Source organism: Chlorocebus sabaeus, chromosome 4 (assembly GCF_047675955.1).
Source record: "Chlorocebus sabaeus isolate Y175 chromosome 4, mChlSab1.0.hap1, whole genome shotgun sequence".
Classification (NCBI taxonomy): domain Eukaryota; kingdom Metazoa; phylum Chordata; class Mammalia; order Primates; family Cercopithecidae; genus Chlorocebus; species Chlorocebus sabaeus.
Window position 1 is genome coordinate 6,195,250 of NC_132907.1, and position 26,145 is coordinate 6,221,394.

Below are 26,145 nucleotides of genomic sequence, written 5' to 3' on the forward strand. Positions count from 1 at the left end.
ACCCCTAATCTACTGAACATTATAGCTTAGCCCAGCCTACCTTAAACATGCTCAGAAAACTTATGTTAGCCTACAGTTCAACAAAGTAATCTAAAACAAGCCTATTTAATAATAAAGTGTTTCATATCTCATGTAATTTATTAAAAACTACACTGAAAGTGAAAGAATGATTGTACGGGTACTCAAAGTACAGTTTCTATTGAATATATATTGCTTTTGTACCATTCTAAAGTTGGAAAACTGTTTAGTTGAATCATTGTGAGTCAGGGACTTCCTGTATAATATTTAGAAGTTGAATATATTTAAAACATGCATATAATCAGTATCTTCTGTTTATGGGTTGAAATTCACACATTTAAAAGTCTGAGTGCAATAAGACTTTTAGGGATTTTGTATCTCATGTTGTGCTAAGTTTATATGCAATCTTTAGTTTAATCTTCACAAGAAATCCATAGGACAAGCCTTAATTATAATCTCCATTCTTTCCTGACTATTGAGCATTGGTTTAGGTCAGAGAATATTCGAGGCTCCAGGGTTAGAGCAGTGAACAAGCACAGCTGCAAAAAGTCCTTGCCCTCCTGGAGCTTACATTCTAGTGGGTATCACTTTGTCTAGATCCTTTTTAAATATTTAACTTTATTTTTCGAGACAGGGTCTCACTCCATCACCCAGGCTGGAGTGCAGCAGTACAACTGCGTCTCACTGCAGCCTCAACCTTCTGGGCTCAAGCAATCCTCCCACCTCAGCTCCTGAGTACCTGGGACCACAGGCACACACCATCATGCCTGGCTAATTTTTAATTTATTTTGTAGAGACAGGCTCTCTCTATGTTGCCGAGGGTGGTCTTGAACTCCTGGGTTCAAGCAATCCTCCTACCTCAGCCTCCCAAATTCTTTTTAGTCTAACCTTGTTCAGAGCTAAGTTATTACAAAGACTTTAAAAAAAAACAAAAAACTTTCTTTTAAACCTAAGCTAGAATCCCACACAGATACCTGAAATACAGAAAATATGAAAATGCATATAAATAAACAAATACATACTATACTTGATATTGATAATGATATCAACAATGCCATGATGGAAAAATAAAATAGGATAAGGTCATTGTGAAGTGCTGAGAATTGTTGATTTTATATGAAAGGGCCACAGGCACAAAGTACCCTATTTAGAAGCCAAACTGAGATTTAAGATTTCCTACTACCAAATCAAGGAGCTAGACCGCTGATGTCTCTTTGAGAACAACAGAAAAATATGTACTGAATTAATATTGCAGTGTTCTTATTAATATGTTGTTGTTTCAAGCAAATTAATGCTAGTCCTCAAATGTCAAGATACCACCCAAGGAATACCTCACCCAACTGGAAAAGAGTCCAAATGCTTTATTTCCAAAAAATGTAGATCCTCACTGTCAGCATAAGTACCCAGATTGGTATGGTTAATTATTTTTCTAATTCTTTACCAGCAGGATCTGGAGGAGGACATCTGGAATTCTCCCTGGCAGACCCGCACATGACTCATGTCAGAGGAACAGTTGCATTAGACAACTGATAAGTTTGTAAATTTTTATGAGGTGTTTCCAAACTTCACACACAGTTGTCCCTCAGTATTTGTGGTACATTGATTCCAGGGCCTCCCACAGATACCAAAATCTAAGGATGCTCAAGCCCTAAAGTTGGCCTGGTGAAACTCGTAGCACTCTATTGTCATTCTTGTTTATAACCAGTTTGTTTCTTTCATCTAAAGCACTCCTCCTTCAAAAATAATCAAGAGATACTGGTTATCTGAGTTTTATATCTGTCTAAGATTGATATTTTTCTTGTGAAAATTCATTTCATTTGATTATAGTCATCCCTTAAATTCCGGTGTTTGCCTAAACACAAGCTATCCAGAATTACTTTGAATGATAATATTTGTCTTGATTTTGAATTAATATAAAGTGCAACAAGTGTCCAGGTATGGCCATTTAGTGTAAAATTCATGTATTTAGTTAAGTATTTAATCATTTATTCCAAATGGGCTGACTTGTTCCAAGGAGACTACCACATGGAAAGTTTTAAGACTTTTTAAAAAATGTTGAAATAATCTGCTGTGATCCTAACTGTGAAAGGTCCACTGAGCCTAGACTTAACTATTTCAAAAGAATGAAGGAGACATCCTGGATCATCAGACAACACATTTAAACAGAGAATTGTCCTGACGAATCCATAAACAAATGTGAATTTATGGGGATAAACCAGTGATAAATCCATAAACAAACACAAGATTTATGAGAATAAACCAGTGCTGTGTCACATAAACTCTAGGGTAAAGGAGAAAGGTTTACTAGTTTACCTAGAAATTATTCTTAAATCTTTAAACCATATCACTTTTTAAGATATATTTTGTTAACACAGATAATTATCAATTGGTTCAGTTCAGTGGTCTTGGTTTTTTTTTTTTTTAAGGAAAAGCAGAATGCACAATAAATATAGGCTGTAATATGAAAGTCACACCAATAGGCGGTTTTTAGATAAGTTGTTCATAATCCGGTTACCATCACCCATCTGCAGGTGACTTAATGGCACTGTAGGCAAAGAAACTAGAGTAAAATAAACTTCTGTTGGTGTTGCCTAACTACTGAGTTGCCTAACTATGGCAAACAAGCTGTACCTTTTTTGTGACTTTCATTTATTTAAGTCACTCTACAAACATCGATAGATCTTGTTGTTAAACCGGAAGTTTTGATCAAGAACCTAAGGCATCAGATATCGAAGTAAGCTGGAAGACAGAAAGCATCAGAGCAACTTGTGAAACTATGTGGCTGAGAACAGGCTAGATATCTTTACATGTCAAAGGCATTAAACAGTCAGAAAGAGAGAAAGGAAGTTTAGAAAACGAAAGGTTTTATTTATTTATTTATTTAATTATTTTTGGCATGCACTTGTATAGGAAAAAGAGAGAACAAGATACCTACAACTGTGCTATGTAGAAGTAACTGTGTGCCCCCTGGAGCTGGGGGGAAGGGATGAAGAGTTCTGGTTCTGACCCTCTTTGGAAAATCTCCAGTGTGAGAGACAGGCTGGCTTGCTACTCTAGCAGCAGGCTAGAAAAAGAGGTGGTTAGGTTGGGTAAACTTGCACTTCAAAAGTTTATTGGGTCAATGTGTTGCACAGATTTATCTGATACATTGCACAAGAGAGAACTAGAATAATATGATCCTAGTTCTTGTCTGATAGAACCTTCTGGAAGCGCCATTAGGCCTCAGCAGAGACAGGCAAAAGGTACTGAGTTGCTAGAGATTGTGCAAATCATAAGCAACCGTCCAGAGGATGGCAGCCAACTTATGACAGTACCAATTAAACAAATGTGCCAGTATTCTCCTGCCTCTCTTCCATATTCTTCCTCCCCATGTTCCAACTCAGGAGAGAGAGAAATAAAGATTAATTAGCAGAAGTGTAAAAAGTCAGGGAAAAAGAGGCTAACCACATGCTCTTCCCTCTCTGTAAACTTTATGCCTTAGTAAATCCTTGCTGTTGGAAGGATAGTAGTTTTAACCAAATAAAGTTAGCAACTTTGACAATCCCATGGGATCAGATTTTTAAATAATTGAGTCAAGACTATCTTTGTGATTTACAGTAATCACAAGGCTTTCTATTTCCAAAGAATTATTAGAAGTTTCAAGAAGTTTTCTAAGGTGTTATTTAGTGGCAGAAGACTTCTTTTATTGAACAAACTATAAAGAAACAATCAGTGGCAAAATAGTAAGTAGCACTTTATGATTAGACCTCATGAATCCTAACACATTAGTCACACTGTGATGGTTAATACTGAGTGTCAACTTGTTTGAAGGATCAAAGTATCGTTCCTGGGTGTGTCTGTGAGGGTGTTGCCAAAGGAGATCAACATTTGAGTCAGTGGACTTGGAAAGGAAGACCCCAACCTTCATCTGCTTGGGCACAATCTAATCAGCTGCCAGCATAGCCAGAATAAAAGCAGGCAGAAGAACATTGAAAGGTTAGACTGACTTAGCTTCCGAGCCTACATCTTTCTCCCATGCTGGATGCTTCCTATCCTCGAACATCAGACTCCAAGTTCTTCAGCTTTGGGACTTGGACTGGCTTCGTTGCTCCTCAGCTTGCATACAGCCTATTGTGGGACCTCATCTTTTGAACGTGTGAGTTAATACTCCTTAACAAACTTATCTTTATATATATATTTATCTTCTTAGTTCTGTCCCTCCCTCTAGAGAACTCTAATACATACACGTAAAGAGAAAAATTATGGATAAACAAAGGATATTATCTTTTTTTATAACAACAAGGGAACTGTTTGACTAAGAAATTTGTCCACAGTTACTAGGTGTGGCAACTAGAGCTCAAATTCAGATCTTTGAACTCCCAGATTAGTATTATTTTATTCTACAATAGTCACCACATTGTTTTTCACAGTGGTTGTACTAGTTTACATTCCCACCAGTAGTATAGAAGTGTTCCCTGTTTACCACATCCATGCCAGTATCTATTATTTTTTGACTTTTTGATCATGGCCATTCTTGTAGGAGGAAGGTGGTACTGGCATTGTGGTTGTGGTTTGCACTTCCCTGATCATTAGTGATGTTGAGCATTTTTTCATATGTTTCTTGGTCACTTGTATATCTTCTTTGGAGAATTGTCTATTCACATCCTTAGCTCACTTTGGATGGGATTGCTTCTTCTTGCTAATTTGTTTGAATTTGTTGTAGATTTTGGATATTAGTCCTTGGTGAGATGTAGAGATTGTGATGATTTTCTCCCACTCTGTGGGGGGTCTGTTTACTCTGCTGACTGTTCCTTTTGCCATACAAAAGTTCTTTAGTTTAATTAAGTTCCAGCTGTTCATCTTTCTTCTTACTGCATTTGCTTTTGGTTTCTTGGTCATGAAATCCTTGCCCGAGCCAATGTGTAGAAGGGGTTTTCCAATGTTAGTTATCTTCTAGAATTTTTACAGTTTCAGGTCTTACGTTTAAGTCCTTAATCCATCTTGAGTTTATTTTTGTATAAGGTGAGAGACAAGGATCCTGTTTCATCCTCCTACATGTGACTTGCCAATTATCCCAGCACCATTTGTTGAATAGGGTATCTTTCCCCACTTTATGTTTCTGTTTGCTTTGCCAAAGATCAGTTGGATGTATTTGACTTTATTTCTAGGTTTTCTATTTTGTTCCATTGGTCTATGTGCCTATTTTTATCCCAGTACCATGCTGTTTTGGTGACTATGGCCTTATATCATAGTTTGAAATTCGGTAATGTGATGCCTCCAGAATTGTTCTTTTTGCTTAGTCTTGCTTTGGCTATGCAGGCTCTTTTTAAATTCCATATGAATTTTAGGATTGTTTTTTTCTAGTTCTGTGAAGAATGATGATGATGTTTTGATGGGAATTGTGGTGAATTTGTAGATTGCTTTTGGCAGTATGTTCATTTTCACAATATTGATTCTACCCATCCATGAGCATGGGATGTGTTTCCATTTATTTGTGTTGTCTATGATTTCTTTCAGCAGTGTTTTGCAGTTTTCCTTGTAGAGGTCTTTCACCTCCTTGGTCAGGTGTACTCCTAAGTATTTTATTTTATTTTATTTTTTACAGCTATTATAGGAGGTGTTGAGTTCTTGACTTGATTCTCAGCTTGGTTGCTGTTGGTGTATAGAAGAGCTACTGATTTCTGTACATTCATTTCGTATCCAGAAACTTTGCTGAATTCTTTTATCAGTTCTAGAAACTTTCTGGAGGAGTCTTTAGGATTTTCTAGGTAAACAATCATATAATCAGTGAACAGCAACAGTTTGACTTCCTCTTTACTGATTTGGATGCCCTTATTTCTTTCTCTTGTCTGATTGCTCTGGCTAGGACTTCCAGTACTATGTTGAAGAAAAGTGGTGAGAGTGGGCGTCCTTGTCTTGTTCCAGTTCTCAACTTTTCCCCATTCAGTGTTATGTTGGCTGTGGGTTTGTCATAGATGGCTTTTATTACCCTGAGGTATGTCCCTTGTATGCCAATTTTGCTGAGAGTTTTAATCATAAAGCAATGCTGGATTTTGTCAAATGCTTTTTCTGTATCTGTTGAGGCAATTATATGATTTTTATTTTTAATTCTGCTTATGTGGCATATCACATTTATTGCCTTGCATATTTTTTTTTATACTTTAAGTTCTAGGGTACATGTGCACAATGTGCAGGTTTGTTACATATGTATACATGTGCCATGTTGGTGTGCTGCACCCATTAACTCATCGTTTACATTAGGTATATCTCCTAATGCTATCCCTCCCCGCTACCCCCTCCCCACAATAGGGCCTGGTGTGTGATGTTCCCCTTCCTGTGTCCAAGTGATCTCATTGTTCAATTCCCACCTATGAGTGAGAACATGCGGTATTTGGTTTTCTGTTTTTGCGATAGTTTGCTGAGAATGATGGTTTCCAGCTTCATCCATGTCCCTACAAAGGACATGAACTCATCCTTTTTTATGGCTGCATAGTATTCCATGGTGTACATGTGCCACATTTTCTTAATCCAGTCTGTCACTGATGGACATTTGGGTTGATTCCAAGTCTTTGCTATTGTGAATAGTGCCACAATAAACATACGTTCTTCCATTTGTTTGTCTCCTCTTTTATTTCACTGAGCAGTGGTTTGTAGTTCTCCTTGAAGAGGTCCTTTACATCCCTCGTAAGTTGGATTCCCAGGTATTTTATTCTCTTTGAAGGTATTGTGAATGGGAGTTCATTCATGATTTGGCTCTCTGTTTGTCTGTTACTGGTGTCTAAGAATGCTTGTGATTTTTGCACATTGATTTTGTATTCTGAGACTTTGCTGAAGTTGCTTATCAGCTTAAGGAGATTTTGGGCTGAGACAATGGGGTTTTCTAAATACACAATCATGTCATCTGCAAACAGGGACAATTTGACTTCTTTTCTTAACTGAATACTCTTTATTTCTTTCCCTTGCCTGATTGCCCTGACCAGAACTTCCAACACTATGTTGAATAGGAGTGGTGAGAGAGGGCATCCCTGTCTTGTGCCAGTTTTCAAAGGGAATGCTTCCAGGTTTTGCCCATTCAGTATGATATTGGCTGTGGGTTTGTCATAAATAGCTCTTATTATTTTGAGACACGTTCCATCAATACCGAATTTATGGAGAGTTTCTAGCATGAAGGGCTGTTGAATTTTGTCAGAGACCTTTTCTGCATCTATTGAGAGAATCATGTGGTTTTTGTCTTTGGTTCTCTTTATATGCTGGATTACGTTTATTGATTTGCGTATGTTGAACCACCCTTGCATCCCAGGGATGAAGCCCACTTGATCATGGTGGATAAGCTTTTTGATGTGCTGCTGGATTCGGTTTGCCAGTATTTTATTGAGGATTTTTGCATCGATGTTCATCAGGGATATTGGTCTAAAATTCTCTTTTTTTGTTGTGTCTCTGCCAGGCTTTGGTATCAGGATGACGTTGGCCTCGTAAAATGAGTTAGGGAGGATTCCCTCATTTTCTATTGATTGGAATAGTTTCAGAAGGAATGGTACCAACTCCTCCTTGTACCTCTGGTAGAATTCGGCTGTGAATCCGTCTGGTCCTGGACTTTTTTTGGTTGGTAGGCTATTAATTATTGCTTCAATTTCAGAGCCTGCTATTGGTCTATTCAGGGATTCAACTTCTTCCTGGTTTAGTCTTGGGAGAGTGTAAGTGTCCAGGAAATTATCCATTTCTTCTAGGTTTTCTAGTTTATTTGCATAGAGGTGTTTATAGTATTCTCTGATGGTAGTTTGTATTTCTGTGGGGTCAGTGGTGATATCCCCTTTATCATTTTTTATTGCATCTATTTGATTCTTCTCTCTTTTCTTCTTTATTAGTCTTGCTAGCGGTCTATCAATTTTGTTGATCTTTTCAAAAAACTAGCTCCTAGATTCATGGTTTTTTTGGAGGGTTGTTTGTATCTCTATCTCCTTCAGTTCTGCTCTGATCTTAGTTATCTCTTGCCTTCTGCTAGCTTTTGAATATGTTTGCTCTTGCTTCTCTAGTTCTTTTAATTGTTATGTTAGGGTATTAATTTTAGATCTTTCCTACTTTCTCTTGTGGGTATTCAGTGCTATAAATTTCCCTCTACACACTGCTTTAAATGTGTCCCAGAGATTCTGGTATGTTGTATCTTTGTTCTCATTGGTTTCAAAGAACATCTTTATTTCTGCCTTCATTTCGTTATGTACCCAGTAGTCATTTAGGAGCAGGTTGTTCAGTTTCCATGTAGTTGACTGGTTTTGATTGAGTTTCTTAGTCCTGAGTTCTAGTTTGATTGCACTGTGGTCTGAGAGACAGTTTGTTATAATTTCTATTCTTTTACATTTGCTGAGGAGTGCTTTACTTCCAACTAATGTGGTCAATTTTGGAATAAGTGTGATGTGGTGCTAAGAATGTATATTCTGTTGATTTGGGGTGGAGAGTTCTGTAGATGTCTATTAGGTCCACTTGGTGCAGAGTTGAGTTCAATTCCTGGATATCTTTGTTAACTTTCTGTCTCGTTGATCTGTCTGATGTTGACAGTGGGGTGTTAAAGTCTCCCATTATTATTGTATGGGAGTCTAAGTCTCTTTGTAAGTCTCTAAGGACTTACTTTATGAATCTGGGTGCTCCTGTATTGGGTGCATATATATTTAGGATAGTTAGCTCTTCCTAATGAATTGATCCTTTTACCATTATGTAATGGCCTTCTTTGTCTCTTTTGATCTTTGATGGTTTAAAGTCTGTTTTATCAGAGACTAGGATTGCAACCCCTGCTTTTTTTTGTTTTCCATTTGCTTAGTAGATCTTCCTCCATCCCTTTATTTTGAGCCTATGTGTGTCTGCATGTGAGATGGGTCTCCTGAACACAGCAAACTGATGGGTCTTGACTCTTGATCCAATTTGCCAGTCTGTGTCTTTTAATTGGACCATTTAGTCCATTTACATTTAAGGTTAATATTGTTATGTGTGAACTTGATCCTGTCATTATGATATTAACTGGTTCTTTTGCTTGCTAGTTGATGCAGTTTCTTCCCAGCATTGATGGACTTTACATTTTGACACGTTTTTGCAATGGCTGGTACCTGTTCTTCCTTTCCATGTTTAATGCTTCCTTCAGGATCTCTTGTAGGGCAGGCCTGGTGGTGACAAAATCTCTAAGCATTTGCTTGTCTGTAAAGGATTTTATTTCTCCTTCACTTATGAAACTTAGTTTGGCTGGATATGAAATTCTGGATTGAAAATTCTTTTCTTTAAGAATGTTGAATATTGGCCCCCACTCTCTTCTGGCTTGGAGAGTTTCTGCCAAGAGATCTGGTGTTAGTCTGATGGGTTTCCCTTTGTGTGCAACCCAACCTTTCTCTCTGGCTGCCCTTAACATTTTTTCCTTCATTTCAACTTTGGTGAATCTGACAATTATGTGTCTTGGAGTTGCTCTTCTTGAGGAGTATCTTTGTGGCATTCTCTGTATTTCCTGAATTTGAATGTTGGCCTGCCTTACTAGGTTGGGGAAGTTCTCCTGGATGATACCCTGCAGAGTGTTTTCCAACTTGGTTCCATTTTTCCTGTCACTTTCAGGCACACCAATCAGATGTAGATTTGGTCTTTTCACATAATCTCATATTTCTTGGAGGCTTTGTTCATTTCTTTTTACTCTTTTTTCTCTACACTTGTCTTCTCACTTCATTTCATCATTTGACCTTCAATCGCTGATACTCTTTCTTCCAGTTGATCGAGTTGGTTACTGAAGCTTGTGCATTTGTCACGTAGTTCTTGTGTTATGGTTTTCATCTCTATCAGTTCTTTTAAGATCTTCTCTGCATTGATTATTCTAGTTAGCCATTCATCCATTCTTTTTCCAAGGCTTTCAGTTTCTTTGCGCTGGTTACGTAGTTCCTCCTTTAGCTCTGAGAAGTTTGATCGACTGAAGCCTTCTTCTCTCAACTCATCCAAGTCATTCTCCATCCAGCTTTGTTCCGTTGCTGGCGATGAGCTGCATTCCTTTGGAGGGGGAGATGTGCTCTGATTTTTTGAATTTCCAGCTTTTCTGCCCTGCTTTTTTACCATCTTTGTGGTTTTATCTGTCTTTGGTCTTTGATGATGGTGATGTACTGATGGGGTTTTGGTGTAGGTGTCCTTTCTGTTTGTTAGTTTTCCTTCTAACAGTCAGGACCCTTAGCTGTAGGTCTGCTGGAGTTTGCTTGAGGTCCACTCCAGGCCCTGTTTGCCTGGGTATCAGCAGCGGATGCTGCAGAAGATAGAATATTGTGGAACAGTGAGTGTTGCTGTCTGATTCTTGCCCTGGAAGCTTTATCTCAGGGGTGTACCCCGCCATATGAGGTGTTAGGTGTCGGTCTGCACCCAGTGGAGGATGTCTCCCAGTTAGGCTACTCAGGGCTCAGGGACCCACTTGAGCAAGCAGTCTGTCCGTTCTCAGATCTCAACCTCCGTGCTGGGAGATCCACTGCTCTCTTCAAAGCTGTCAGACAGGGGCATTTACCTCTGCTGAGGTTTCTGCTGCTTTTTGTTTAGCTATGCCCTGTCCCCAGAGGAGGAGTCTACAAAGGCAGGCTGGCCTCCTTGAGCTGTGGTGGGCTCCACTCAATTCGAGCTTCCTGGAGGCTTTGATTACCTACTTAAGCCTCAGCAATGGCGGGTGCCCCTCCCCGAGCCTCGCTGCCACCTTGCAGTTAGATCTCAGACTGCTGCGCTAGCAATGAGGGAGGGTCTGTTGGTGTGGGACCCTCTGGGCCAGGTGTGGGATATAATCTCCTGGTGTGCCGTTTGCTAAGACCCTTGGTAAAGCGCAGTATTAGGGTGGGAGTTACCTGATTTTCCAGATATTGTGTGTCTCAATTTCCTTTCGCTAGGAAAAGGAATTCCCTTCCCCCTTGCACTTCCCAGGTGAGGCGATGCCTCATCCTGCTTCAGCTTTCGCTGGTCGGGCTCTACCCGTGAACCAGCGCCAACTGTCCGACACACCCCAGTGATATGAACCTGGTACCTCAGTTGAAAATGCAGAAATCACCAATCTTCTGTGTTGCTCACACTGGGAGCTGGAGGTTGGAGCTGTTCCTATTAGGTGATCTTGGGCACGCCCCCTGCCTTGCATATGTTAAACCATCCCTGCATCCCTGGTATGAAACCCACTTGATCATAATGGCTTATATTTTTGATATGTTGCTGGATTCGGTTAGCCAGTGTTTTGTTAAGGATTTTTGCATATATGTTCATCAGGGATATTTATCTGTAATTTTTTTGGTTATGTCCTTTCCTGTTTTTGGTATCAGGGTGACACCGACTTCATAGAATGATTTAGGGAGGATTCCCTCTTTCTCTATCTTGTGGAATAGTGTCAACAGTAACGGTACCAATTCTTCTTTTTGAATGTCTGGTATAATTTGTCATTTTTATCTTTGCTCAGGCTGTGTTTCATGCATGGAATGTTCTCTTCTCCTTCCAAATTACCTAATAAAATGCTTTTCATCCTTTAATGTTTGGCAAAGCATCACTCTCTTCTTGTGTTCTCAACCACCCACCATAATCTTCCTATATCTGAATTTCTTTAGAAACTAATGATTTACTGATATGTACTGATTTCTTATGGTTTTTTTGTCTTGTTGCTCTAAACAGACTATAAACTTTTTAAGAACATAACTTTATGCATTTTTGTATCCCACTCAATGTTAAGCATATTGGTACACAGTAAGGGTTCAAGAAAGAAGAAACATTTATTCTTTTATCTTTAAGATACTGACAGTGCGTAGCTAAATAAAATTTCAAAAGGCAAAGTCAATTCATTTTTGTTTGACATTATTGAGATAATAGTATCAAAGCAAGTGCAATTCTGGTGTGGGTTAGGAGGTCTTCCGTTTTTCTGACATTTTCCATTTTTACTTAACCTGCTTAAACAGACTTTGGCTATTTTACCCGGTGGTATGTGGTAAAGCAAAGCAACAGCTCTAACAATTCATTGTTGAATGATTCAAAATTGAAAATGAGAAAGTTCTTCTAATAGCAATACTGAAAAAAATGCACACAAGTGATTACTACTTAAAATAGTGACTTTTTCTTGACCAGTGATAGAAAGTATTATCATTTTTGTATGTAGAGAACTGTCTTAAATTTTTAAACTTGTACTATTTTTTTCTGTTTCAAGTGTATGTTTTACTTCATTTATATTGAAAATATAACTGATTTTGAGAAGTCAAACTAAAAGATCAGGCTTATGTTGTGAGTCCCTGTAGACACTCTTAAGTGTTTCATATGAGGCTAGTGTTCAATGCATTGCAAGCACAGCCTATAACAAGATCTAATTTATCTTGTAGTAATTGTGATTATTTTGTGCTCTGGAGAGTTCTGATAGAGAGATTCATACATCTACAGAAATGCATTCTAATATAAATATCTTTCTATAATAATTTCTTCATTCATTCACCAAATATTTGTTGAGCATCTACTATGTACATACCAGACACTGTTCTAGACTCTAGGCATACAGTCTTATACAAAAGGCCTCATTAAGATTACTTTCTTTTTGAAGAAACAGGGAGCTCAAAATATAAAATAAATATAAAATATAATATTGGATGGTGATCAAGGCTTTAAAAAAATAAAGCAGCACATAGGAACAGTGAAAAAGATGACCAGGAAAGTCCTATTTGAGGAGTGACATCTGGAGAGGGCATACCATGTGAAGTCTGAAAGAATATTCTAGACAGAAGAAACAGCAAATGCAAAGCCTTGAGATAAGGGCAGCTATACAAATATCTAACCTTTAAGTACTGCCCACTAAGTGCTAAGCACTCTTCTCAGTAATACTTAGAATAATTTACTTAATCCTCACAATAATCCTAAGAGGTAATTACTAGAATTATCATCCCCATTTTATAAATGGAGGAACTGAGGCACAGAGAGGTTATTTAACTTCTCAAGGTTAAATTCTAGGAGGAGGCAGAACCAGAGTTTGAACCCAAGCAGTTGGTCTGGCTCCCAAGTCCCTGCTGTAACCACTGTGTACACGGTTTCTCTGAACAAAATGGCTGCTGGGGCAGAGCACTTGAGCAATGTCTCCTTACAAAAGTGGTAGCAAGAACCTCTAGAGCCCCGAAGAGTATCAGCATCAAGATATAAGAATACTAGTTTTTTAAAAAGTAGGACTTATCAGCTTGAACCTGACAAACCTTAAGCATTAAGTATCGATAGAGTGTTTAATAGAACTATGTCTGGAAAAGAGATTCCTTTAGAAGAAGATGAACACAAATGGATTTGTATCCAGACAATGGACAACTCTACTGCATTACAGCCAAGAACACACTGTAGATTTACTCCTTTGATTATATCTGAAATAATGAAGTAGAGATGGAACGTTGGTGCCTCTTCTCATAAGAGTTACATCTGATTTTCCCAGATGGTGAACAGGAAATTGCAGATACACAGTGAACTGGGGATAAAGCAACCATACAAAGCTCAGACTGTTGCTGAGTAAACATTAATAAAAATGCTTGGGGTTAGTACTGCCTCGAACTATAGCTTGTTTGTTCTCTTGGGAAGGAAAAAAAAAAAACACCCAGAAATCAAGCTTTAAGGATCTCAATAAAGAGTTGAAGCCAAACAGTAAGCCCTTTCAGCACTCCGAATCACATGTGAAACTGTCATGGAGGCTGCTTTCTAGGGTGCCTTCCATTTATGGGTCTACAAACAAAGTTTGTTAAAACCCTGACTTCCATAATTTTATAACTGCATAAAGGAAACAGGACAGAGATTGTTTGGTAATGTGGAGGGTATTATTTTTAAAAGGCTGCTCTATTTTCTAATACTGAAATTCAATTCAGATTAAATTATCCTGCTTTAATATTTAAAGATAGCTGTCTGCAATGTGATTGGCTAAAACCCTGAACATATCCCACTTAGGCAATATAACATTTGTTGGAACATCCTAGGTAGGCATGTCTCCTTAGGTCCAAGGAACAACTCTGGCCTAGCTGTGAATGATATAAAACAGTTTACTTGGTGGCTGTAAGAAAGCTGTTGTTTTTAATATATCAATTGCACTGTGATATTTATTATAATTCATTATCATTTCTGGTGACTCCCACCATTATGGCTCCTTGGTTGTTTTTATTATCTAAGATAAAAATAATTTGCTGTAGCAAACCATAATCTTTTCATCATGCATTAACTACTCTACTGATTTCAGAGAAGTTCAGGCAGGGCTTGGGGAGATCTTTGAACTGAACGACTATGTCTTCCTTGGTCAGTGGTGAACGAATTAGAGTAATTAGATCACAGTAAATCAATAAAACTAAGAGCCTCAAGCTTAAAACATCTGTAAAGCAGTTAAATAACTTCCACATTTCTTCATCCTCAAAAATACTTCCTAGTGGAGGGCTAATTTTAGCCACATCCCCTAAGTTCTCCTCAAATATAATACTTTCCTTAAATATACATAAGGAAAAACAAACATAATATGCATGTGTTTAATGTCTGTGTTGAGTTCATTCTTAGAGCATTATGAAAATGGTCAACCAATTGAGTCTCAAGATGATATGAAGGTAGAGATTATATTGACCAATTGAAATCAATATTGATGCTAAGATAGGCCTCCGAAAACTCTCCTCTAGCTTCAGGAAATTGAAATTCTTTCAAGTAGGTTTTAGTTCAGTTTCTGCCATAAAGAGGTTATTTCAAATTGCACAAGTCTCTCCCTCTCTTTTTTTATTATTATATTTTAAGTTCTGGGATACATGGGCAGAGCCTGCAGGTTTGTTACATAGGTATAACCGTGCCATGGTGGTTTGCTGCACCCATCAACCTGTCATCTACATTAGGTATTTCTCCTAATGCTATCCCTTCCCAAACCCCCACCTCTCAACGGGCCCCACTGTATGATGTTCCCCTCCCTGTGTCCATGTATTCTCATTGTTCAACTCCCACTTATGAGTGAGAACATGCGGTGTTTGGTTTTCTGTTCCTGTGTTAGTTTGCTGAGAATGATGGTTTCCAGCTTCATCCATGTCCCTACAAAGGACATGAACTCATCCTTTCTTATGGCTGCACAGTATTCCATGGTGTATATGTGCCACATTTTCTTTATCCAGTCTATCATTGATGGACATTTAGGTTGGTTCCAAGTCTTTGCTATTGTGAATAGTGCTGCAATAAATATATGCGTGCATGTGTCTTTATAGTAGAATAATTTATAATCCTTTGGGTATATACCCAGTAATGGGATTGCTAGGTCAAATGGTACTTCTGGTTCTAGATCCTTGAGGAATCACTACACTGTATTCCACAATGGTTGAACTAATTTACACTCCCACCAATAGTGTAAATGGGCAAATCTCTTAACATAATTAGGTCTCAATCACATCATCACTTAAATAATGAGATAACTAGAGAAGAAGAGAAGATTGGGTAGAAGATGGTCCTTAAGTTTTGTTTTTTTTTTTTTTTTTGAGACGGAGTCTTGCTCTGTTGCCCAGGCTGGAGTGCAGTGGCCGGATCTCAGCTCACTGCAAGCTTCGCCTCCTGGATTCATGCCATTCTCCTGCCTCAGCCTCCCAAGTAGCTGGGACTACAGGCGCCCGCCACCTCGCCCGGCTAGTTTTTTGTATTTTTTAGTAGAGATGGGGTTTCATTGTGTTAGCCAGGATGGTCTCAATCTCCTGACCTCGTGATCCACCCGTCTCGGCCTCCCAAAGTGCTGGGATTACAGGCTTGAGCCACCGCGCCCGGCCAGTCCTTAAGTTTTTTTACTGAACCTAAATTCTGTTGCTTAATTCCCTAAAGACCTGGATGCAATATTGAGTCTATTCATAAAGGTGTTATGACTGTGTCCTTCGTATTCATTATAACTTGTAATATTAACAAACCTCATCTTCCATAATTACTCCTGAAATGAATACTTAGTTGACAATAGATGGAGACAATGGATCAGATGATCCAAAACTACAGATAACTGGAAATTACATCAGTCTCTTCTTGTCATCATCTTTTACTGAGCACATCTAGCTTCTATTCACTGAAAACACAGCAGCTAGAAAGTTGGCAGTCTACGTATGATGCCATGTATGTATGACAACACCACCAATATAAATGTAATATTTGTTAAACAGATCCATAAAACAGATTCCAAACAGATAATTAACAACTAAGTGAAATACAAATTAACATCAACACATACTTAGCAAATATTTTAGAGACCGTTATGCTCCAGCCCATCAGATGTGAATTTGCCCAACAGAGGATTCCCGTCCTCATGAAGCATATAGTCATCTAACTGGTCACTCTACCCTTGACCAATACAGTGCCCCACGGTCCAAACATATGAGAAGGAACTCTACTTTAAAAGATCCCAGAGAAGGCTTGAAATTCATTCTAACAGTTATTAACTCCAAGTTAAAAATATTTATCTCTCATACAAATATTTCGTGCACCTGCTTGAACTTCTTTTATTCTGTTTTATTTTGAGTATGGATGCAAAGAGAAAAATAGCTGCATTTTTTTTCTGAATTGAAACCATATATGTAAAAGCATTATATTTCTCTTTTGCTATTGCAATAATTGTATATATTTTATCCTCCTCAAAGAGCTTTATTTTGCATGGACAAAACACTACATACAAATTTATTGATTTTTAAAGTTTACTTTCTACCCATTACTCATCTTCATAGAGCTCTTCCGGATCTTTCTAATTGTTTTCAGTTTTCTTTAGCTGAGGAGTTCCACCTCAGATACAAGGATCTAATTTAAGAGTAGTAAAATACCAAAATTAAACCATCATTCCCACATTCTAGACATAGTTTTTATTCATCCTTGTACATCTTTGTTTTTAAAACTTTGACACCTATGGATTCACAAGCAACATACTATAATCTTTCTATCTTTTCATGTGTATTACTGCATAATTATCTTTTCTTCATCTCATATCAATGTACCTTGTTTTAACCTTCCACATCTGCAATTCTACACTAGCCTGTACTGAAATCATTGTGTGATGTTTCAGCTCTTCCCCAATTTACTTATCTGAAGTGGGCATTTATTATTTGTTTGTTTGCATGCCCATCCATCTTTATTTCCCCATGTTCTGGGATAAAATCTCCTCTTCTTGTAGAGAACAGATTAGAAACAGAACCAAATATGATTCCAATTAGACTGGCCAAGGCAAGCAGGTGACCCAACTTGGACAACCAGAGCTTTAGCTCAGAGGTGAATACATGACTCAAACAGTCTTCCCTGTTTTCATGGTCAGGAAGTGAGACACTTTTCCACTGGGAAATCAGATGGACTGTGTAGGCCTAGAGCTGCCAGTGACTTCCTTTTGTACTTCATGAAGAAAGCCTGCCCAATAACGAGGGTAACAAAGGACTCCAGAAGGGAGTCATGGAGCAAGACAGCAGCGTGATGACATCTTGAGTATCTATGACTGCCTGAGTCCTACCCTGCTCTGAAAGTTTTTACTTATATGAGCTACACGTTTTCTTATGTTAGCTTGAGTTGGATTTTTGTCAACTATATTTTAAATACTCCAAGAAAATGCTTTTAGTAGTTTCTTAATCCTAAGGAATAACTTACATATTGGAAGCACCAGGTTCAATATTTGATATGGTTGAATATCAACTGTACATTCAGAATATCTGTGGGTAGTAAGAGCATTTTTCTCTCCGCATGAGAAAAGGACATATGTCTCATTAGAATCCACATGGGGCGCATTAATGATGGCATCATACCCCAGTGTAAATTATACAGCTTAAAAGGAATCATACTGGTAGAAAAATTTGAGGTGCAATTTGTAACCAACTGAGAGCACAAAGGTATTCTTTCTTCTATGAATTCAAGTAAAAACTACCTGTATATTGAGGTGAGTGTGACATCTTAATTCCCTACAGCTCATCTTTTATCTGTACCAAAGTTAGTTCTTAGGGCTCTGGAGAGAATCAGGTTCCCTGTGTGTATATATCTAGCATGCTTGCTGTCACTGAAATAGAAGTGAATTTATGAGATGAATCCCCAAGAGGCTAGTTAATTCTAGGCACTCTGCCTGCACAGTTGCCCATGCCAGAAATCTGAGAATCATCCACGACTTTCTTTTACTCCCTCTAGATGAAATCAATCATCCAGGTCTGACAACTACACTTTATAAACATATTTTTTGAATCCATTCATTTCTCTTCATCCACACTGTCACTGTCTGTAGCCAGAGCACTATCACCTCTTGCTGGGCTTGTAGCAATAAGCTCTTAACTCTAATGTCTGCATTCATCCTTTTCCCTACAACCAATCCCACGTACAACAATGAAGGGGCATTTTAAAATGCTAATATAATGAGGTAATTCTCTTTCTTAACCCTTCACTGCCTTTGCATTGCCATCAAAATCAAGTCCAAAATCCAATCTGGCTCCTGCTTATCTTACAATGGTCTAGTAATCCTGACTTTCTTGTAGTTTCTCTAATAATACAGGATTCCTTCATTCAATAGGGTCTTCCTTCTACCCAGGATATTGTATTCCCTACTCTTCACCTGACAATTCCTACCACAAGTGAAGTATCTGAAATGCTTGGGACCCAAAATGTTTTAGATTTTGAATTTTTTTCAGATTTAGGAATATCTGCTTATATAATATCTTAGGGATGGAACCTAAGTCTAAGCACAAAATTCATTTATGTTTCATGTATACCTTATGCACATACCCTAAAGGTAACTTGTACAATAATTTTAATAATTTTGTGCATGAAACAAAGTTTGACTGCATTTTGACTGTGGCCTATCGCATGAGGTCAAGTGTGGAATTTTCCACTTGTGATGTCATGTTGGCGGTCAAAAAGTTTTGGATTTTGTAGTGTTTGGGTTTTAGGATTAGAGATGCTCAACTTTATTCTGTCTGTTAGGCCTTGTTTTCAAATGTTACCTCCTCAGGGACACTTTCTTTGATATCATAAACTAGATCAAGTCCCTCAATATACAGTTTCATAAATCTTCATTTCTTCTGGTGAAACTTATCTAAATTGCAATTAATCATTTTATGGCTTATCTGTTTAAAACCTGTCACTATCACCAGACTGTTAGCTCCCTGAAGGCAAACATCACATATGTCTTGTTCTTTTCTTATTTCTGATTACAGTGAAGAGCTTATTAGTTATCTATCCATCCACATAACTAACTTTATCCCCCCTCTCCCAACTAATATATGACAAAATTTTCCCTTCCTGACTTGATGGGACAAACACTGGGAGACAATTCTTTTTCTTTGTTTCTGCATGGCTTGCAAGCAGAGGCACTGACAGCTTTCATTCTGGACTTTTTTTTTTTTTTTAAGAATATATGATCCACTTTGGAGGATAGACACAGTTGCTTTCCTCTAAAGCAGACAGCAGATTTGCTTACTGTCTAGTATAAAAAAGACATGTACTTCTACTGCAAAGATAAGGCATGTTTGCTTGTACTTGGTATAAAAGATTGGGCTTTCCTAAACTTGGATATCCTCAGCTGTGATGCAAATCCACTGCACGCACAGCATCCTCCTGGGCTGCTTTGTGTTGCCTGCCTGGGTCTTTGGGGCAAGGAGAACTGATGCGAACATGGAGCAGTGCTGTTTGCTGTGCCATGAATGATAAAATTGCATTGTCTCTGACCTAGAATGTTCGTATCTGTCAGTATCCATGAAACTGTGGCAGGCTAACTTACTAGCTAGCAAGTAGGGTAGCATTTTAGATCCATCAGAGTCCCTGGCAACAAAAAGGTCATCTAAGTTGTATAATCTTTAACATTTAAAAATATTTTATTTTTATTTTCTTGCATTTAATTTCCTGCCAGAAACTCTTAAGCCAGGGATTCTTAATCTGAGGTATAAGAATGGGCTTCACGGGCATTGTGAATCCCCTGGGTAACCAATATTTTAACATAGTTCCTTTTAAAAACAATCATATATACACACACACACATAAATATATATATATGGAAAACAGAGCAAGACCTGTCTCAAAATATATATATGTATAAATGTGTATATATGTATAAATATATACATGTATAAATATATATACACATATATACACACACACACACACATGTTGAGACAGGGTCTTGCTCTGTTTCCCATGTTTGAGCACAGTTGAACAATCATAGGTCACTTCAGACTCCAACTCCTGGGCTCAAGTGATCCTGCCTCAGCCTCTCTAGCAACTAGGACTACAGGTGCTCACCCGCATGCCTGGTCAAGTTTTTTTATTTGTTGTAGAGATAGGCTCTTGCTTTGTTGCCCAGGTTGGTCTAGAATTTCTGGCTTCAAGCAATCCTCCTGCCTCAACCTTCCAAAGTGTTGGGATTACAGGTGTGAGCCACTGTATCCAGCATTAGCAGAGCTCTTGAAAGGAGTAAGTTACTTTTATCAGATCTCCTAAGGAGTCAGAAAAAAATACTAAGAGCTATTTAAGGATATATGCCTTACCTCCTTATGTGAAGTACATTGTGAATTCATTTAGACTATATTAGAATATATAATGAAACATAATGATTTCTTCATTAAGTATATTTTTTAACATCAGATATCTATAATACTTAATCTGAAACCCTCATCTGTCAGCTTCCTTTATCTCATATTTTTGTTCTTGAGATTCTGTGTGTAAGTAAGTAAATCTTAGCTGACACATGCATATAGTGCCTACTAGGTGCTAGGCATTGTTGTAAGATATGTGTGTGTGTGTATATATACATATATATATAGAGAGAGAGAGAAAGAGATGATTATTGTTATTATTATTAGAGATGATTATTGTTATTATTATTATTAGATGTTATAGATTAGGAAACCAAAGAACAGAGAAGTTAAATAACTTGTCTAAGGTCACCCCAGCTAGTAAGTGATGGAGGAAGATTTGAAACTAGGCAGGCAGATAAATGATTTCATCTATACTATTCATACCCAAGCTATATTGGCTTCTCAATTCAAGATATTTTTAGATTCCTTTTGCTCTAACTAAATTAGCCTAGTAAATAATATAAATATAAATGAATAGTTTACCATTCACAAGAACTACATTCTTGAAATTTTCATTATCTAACAAAACCTGAGTTAGTAATATTTCAGAAAATTGAAGTTAAGCAAAGAGTTGTAAAATCATTCTAAAACATATATTGGGGAAGCAGAAAATATTATTTTAAAATCTTAGAATTATTCTTGGGGAAATAATTTGTTCAGCAAAACTCCTTAATAGTCCATTGGGAAGTAAGCGCATGGACCTCAAGACAAAGACAAGGTGACACCAAGAGAAGATGGATTTGCTTTTCAACAGAAAGTGAGGAAAATTTGGTTTCTTTCCAGAGACAGCTCAAGAGGGAGGCAGTGAGAATTAAGGACATCAAAAAGGGTGGATGGCATACAACATATGGTGGCAGGCTGGATGGTGGAAGAACGATAGGGCTAGAAGGAGAAACAGAGCCATTGCAAAAGTTCCTGTGTTATAGATGGCAGAGGAGGCTTTAAAAATAAGGATGTCAGTCTGGATGCAGTGGTTCACATCTGAAATCCCAGTGCTTTGGAAGGCTAAGGTGGGAGGATTGCTTGAGGCCAGGAGTTGGAGAATAGCCTGGTCAAAATAGTGAGACCTTGTCTCTACAAAAAAATAACAAAATTAGCATGCTTGCAGTCCTACCTACTGGGAAGGCCAAGGTGGGAGGACCGCTTGCACCTGGGAGTTTGAGGCTGTAGTGTGCTATGATCATGCCATTGCACTCCAGCCTTGGCAACATAACAGGGGGATAAAAAGGATGTTCACCAAAACACCCATTATGCTGTTTTGTCTGCTTGTCACTCTGATTTGTACTTTTAGAATTTGGCAGAATGCAAAAAAAAAAAAAAAAAAGAAAGAAAAGAAAAAAACAAAAACAAAAGGAGACTGCTTCATGGCTGTGTGGATAAGAGACGGAGAGAAGCTAAAGAAAGAAGCTAGAATCAAGAGTGGAGAGAGAGAATACAGGCAAAGCAGAAATTCAAAGCAAAAGTTTCCATGGAGATACTGGTGAGGACACTGTACGCCCTGCCTTTCTTGTGATAAGGAATTAGGCCAAGCTCTCAAAACGTTTAAATGGAAGGAAGACTTTAGGAGGATGTAGTACTTAATAATAAAACTTCTAAAAACACATCCTTTTCTAAAATAAAATGGAATTATTAATGTTAATAATCTACCATGACATATTACCCTTCTTGAATCTCTCTTCAAATTTTAAGGAAACTTTGCTCAGTCTAACCAGCGAGGCAGATTTCTCCATGAGTTTTGTGTTATGTAGACTTTAACCTGCTTCAAGTTTGTAAACCAAACCTTGTTAGAATGAAATGGAATGTGTTTGTACTTAGACTGACCATAGCTGGTTTTCACAAGCCTCAGCAAAATGCTTAGGTAACCTCCCGGCCTACGCTAGATTTGGTCTTCCAGCTATATTTTGGAAGATTTGAAGGACAGAAAGCAATCACATTAAATACAAACTTTAAATTTCTTAAAATTTAGTATCTGTAGAAAAAATCAGGTTATCACAAAACTGTAGTTGATTAGGAATTTCTGCATGCTTCATTTCTCTTACATAAAGAAATCAAGATATTTGGTGACTTTAAATAAGAGAAAAAGAAATGTTAAATGAAAAATGTCTCTGAATAATGAAGTACTCAGAATATAAAAACAATCACTAAGATTTGAATATCTGTTAAATGTAAAAATGTGAAAGAAGAACTTCAAGTCAATATGGTAGACAGTACTGATGTGTAAGAATCCCCCACCCTTGCTCCAAACAAATAAATTGCTTAAAATATAAATAAGAATAATACAATTTGGAATTTATAGTGTAACTCAAAATTTGGAATCATAAATCCTCATGTACCAAAAATAAAGCCACAACAAAAGGTCACACTGGGTAACAGGACTGAAGTCCTGCGGCTCACAGAGCAATCAGAACTGGGAAGGGCAGGGTTTAATGCCTGTGAGGAGGTGTCAGGGCCCTGTTTGCACATTGCCAGGACTAAATTACATGCAGAGACCTAGGAGCCATGAATGGCTGCCAAAATCATGAACAGGGAATCAGAAAAATCTTTGCTCACTGCTCTGGGAGAGTGGCAAAGAGTTACCAGTCAGAAACTTGAACTCCAAACCTTGCCCCATGTAGATGTGACATCCAAATTCACACCATTCACATAGATCAGGAACATGAAGCTGAGAAAGTAAGATAAAACTAGTCTGGAATCTTTAAATTATGTAGGACCCTGTCAAAGGGCACAAGGAATTCCTACAGAAAATTCTAGCCACGCTTATAATAAAAAATTATAAACCACACAAGGAAATAAAAGTTCTTGTATCATTCAAGAACAAGTTAAATACATTATTAACTTAAAATATTTTTAAGTATATGTATTTTAAAAACCATACAAATTAGTAACCAAAAAAGTGGAGTGTGTAATCACATCAATGGAAGAAAAGTAAAAACGGAAGCTAACAAAAGGCTCAGTTCATAGAAAACACAAAGTAAGTTAGTAGAAATAACTCAGAGTTTATTAGCAATCAAAATAACTGTAAATGTATAAAACCCACTAATTAACAGGGCTCTAGATTGGATATAAACAATTCCAGATATGTGCTATGTAAGATTTACCTAAAGTAATGAAGGACCCTTAAAGTCTAAAGTAAATGGCCAGGAAATGCCACAGCAGAACAGAAAGTTGGAGTAGTAATACTAATAGGAAATCATATACAAAGTAAGGCTTTAAAACATTCATAGAGATTTAAAAAGGTTTAAAAAATGATTTCCCCTGGAAGATATAACTGTGGATCTATATGCATCTAAGAGAAAATGGCCTCAAAATACATAATTCAAACACTAATAAAAAGTTAACATTTACAAATCCAAAACCATAATGGAAGATTTTGTTTCTTTCAGAAACTGACAGATAAAGTTGAGAAAAACAAAACTTAGTAAGGCAAAGAAAGAATAAATTATATAATTAGGAGACTAATAAAATATATATAATTATAATTAGCAGAACAAAACAGATAAGACAAGGTGGTTAATGACTCAACTATAAAAAGCAGGAAGACAATACTAATGATACAAGCCAACACTGGTGAAATAAAGACAAATGAAGGCAACAGAGATAGATGACTCTAAATTCACCACTACATGCCAGTTGTTACCACCTTAATCCAAGTGACTATCATTTTTTGCCTTTACATTGCAATAGCATCATAACTTTTCTACTCTGCTTCCGTGTATATTTAAAACTATAAATCAGATTATGTCATTCCTCCCACAGCCTTCTTAAACTCAGAGTCATTACCCTTACTTATTCTGACTTCTCTCTTCTCCCTCTCATTCACTCTATTGGAGCCACAGTGGCCTCTTCGCAATCCCTAGACATGCCCAGCATGCTCCTGCCTTAGGGCCTTTGCACTGGGTGTTCCCTCCACCAGGAATATTACTTCTGGGATGCTCACATGACTAACTTCCCTGCCTCCTTTAAATCTTTGCTCAAATCTCATCTTCTCAATAATATTTCTGCCCACTTTCTTTAAAATTGCAGCCTGCATGCTGCTCCCAACATGTAGCCCTTCTGATTCTCCTCACTCTGCTTTATTTTCCCATAGCATTTATTATCTTCTTTATATATTAGATAATTAATTAGTTTTTCTTTTTTGAACAACCTGTTTCTGCCTCATAAAATCCACAATGCTGGGATCTAGGATTCGTTTAATCTTTACTTTTTAAAAAGAAACCCAGTTAGTTAGAACAGTCTGGCATATAGCAGTTAATAAAATTTATTGATCACATAAATGAAATATAATTGTTTAAAGAGTTAATTCTTTGAAAAGATACTAACATTCTTTGGCATTACTGATCATGAGAAGAAGGAAGGCACAATAACAATGAGATACAACTTTAGATATCAGAAAATAATATGACTCATCTAATGCTAACATATTTGAATACTTAGATTATAAACTATTTTCTAAAAAGAACTCTCAGAAGTGGGGCTGCCCGGTGGTGGGGGTGCTAGAGTGGCCACAGGGACCAGGGCTGTGCATGACCTGCCACAGTCACAAGGTTCTTAATCACTAGTAGCTGGTGCTCCAGACTGGTGGCACTCACCTTTCTCTGAGCCTAGTGACCCAGGGGATTTACTTTCTGGTGGCTTTCTCTGAAATGCCAAAGCCACCAGATTATTCAGAGTTGAGTGACTCTTTAATGCTGGCCATGGTAACAGGAAGGTTTTCGGGACCATTGCATAGAGCATGGAGAATGATGAACTTCCATCAGCGGATGAGATAGATTGGAGTGGGATTGTATCTGTCAGTAAGTGCAGCAGCATTTTACTATGTTTGAAATCAGTGAGACTTACAACAGGCTGGCCTTGGAACACATTCAACAGCACCCTGAGGAGCCCCTTGAAGGAACCACATGGACACACTCCTGGAAACCTCGATTACTTTTCTTGTCTTTTTGGTTGTGGACAATTATTTTTCTGATACCTTACTTACAGATGTTTTTGTTCCTTTACTCTTGTACAAGAGCGGATCCCAAAACAGCTACTGTATCATCCCTATATGGCTGGCAGTTATTTGCAATCGCCATGAGGCACTTGTCAAGGTTTCTAATCAGATCAACTGACTACAACTGATTGACATATACAATCAGTCGACATTTTTTCCTTTGACTACAAAACTGCCAGTACTATATGACTCTGATCACAAGACTGCAGTTTCTTCATAGATCTCAGGAAATTGTGGTGGGGAGAGGCTTTTCAAAAACATGTAAGTAGGGGCTTTCTTTATCTGAATAATAATGAATTTTTAGGTAAAGCCCGAGATAGAGTACTACATAATCATGTTGATGAATTCAGATTTTGGAAGTTAATTTTGTCTGTTATTTGCATTCTTAACTTGACTAAGTACCTGAATTCCTATTCTACTGTGCAACAAAATGATGATTCAGAAATTTTTCCTTTGGGGAAAGAATAAATATGAACATTTCCACTGTGTTAAGTGTAAAAAGATCCACACATGATCATAAAATTTAAATTTTATACAAAAACAAAAAATAAAAATAAAAAGAACTCTCAAAAGTGACTCAATAAAAATAGAAAACATGGCTAGACCAAA

At 37.5% G+C, this 26,145-nt stretch overlaps 1 protein-coding gene and 1 pseudogene across 11 annotated transcripts in view; one reads left to right on the plus strand and one right to left on the minus strand.

The window, feature by feature from the left end:
- ADGRV1 (adhesion G protein-coupled receptor V1) overlaps positions 1-26,145 on the minus strand; it is a 584,631-nt gene that overhangs the window by 113,853 nt on the left and 444,633 nt on the right. The window lies entirely within an intron of this gene.
- Positions 23,988-25,756, plus strand: LOC140711601 (lysosomal enzyme trafficking factor pseudogene; annotated as a pseudogene).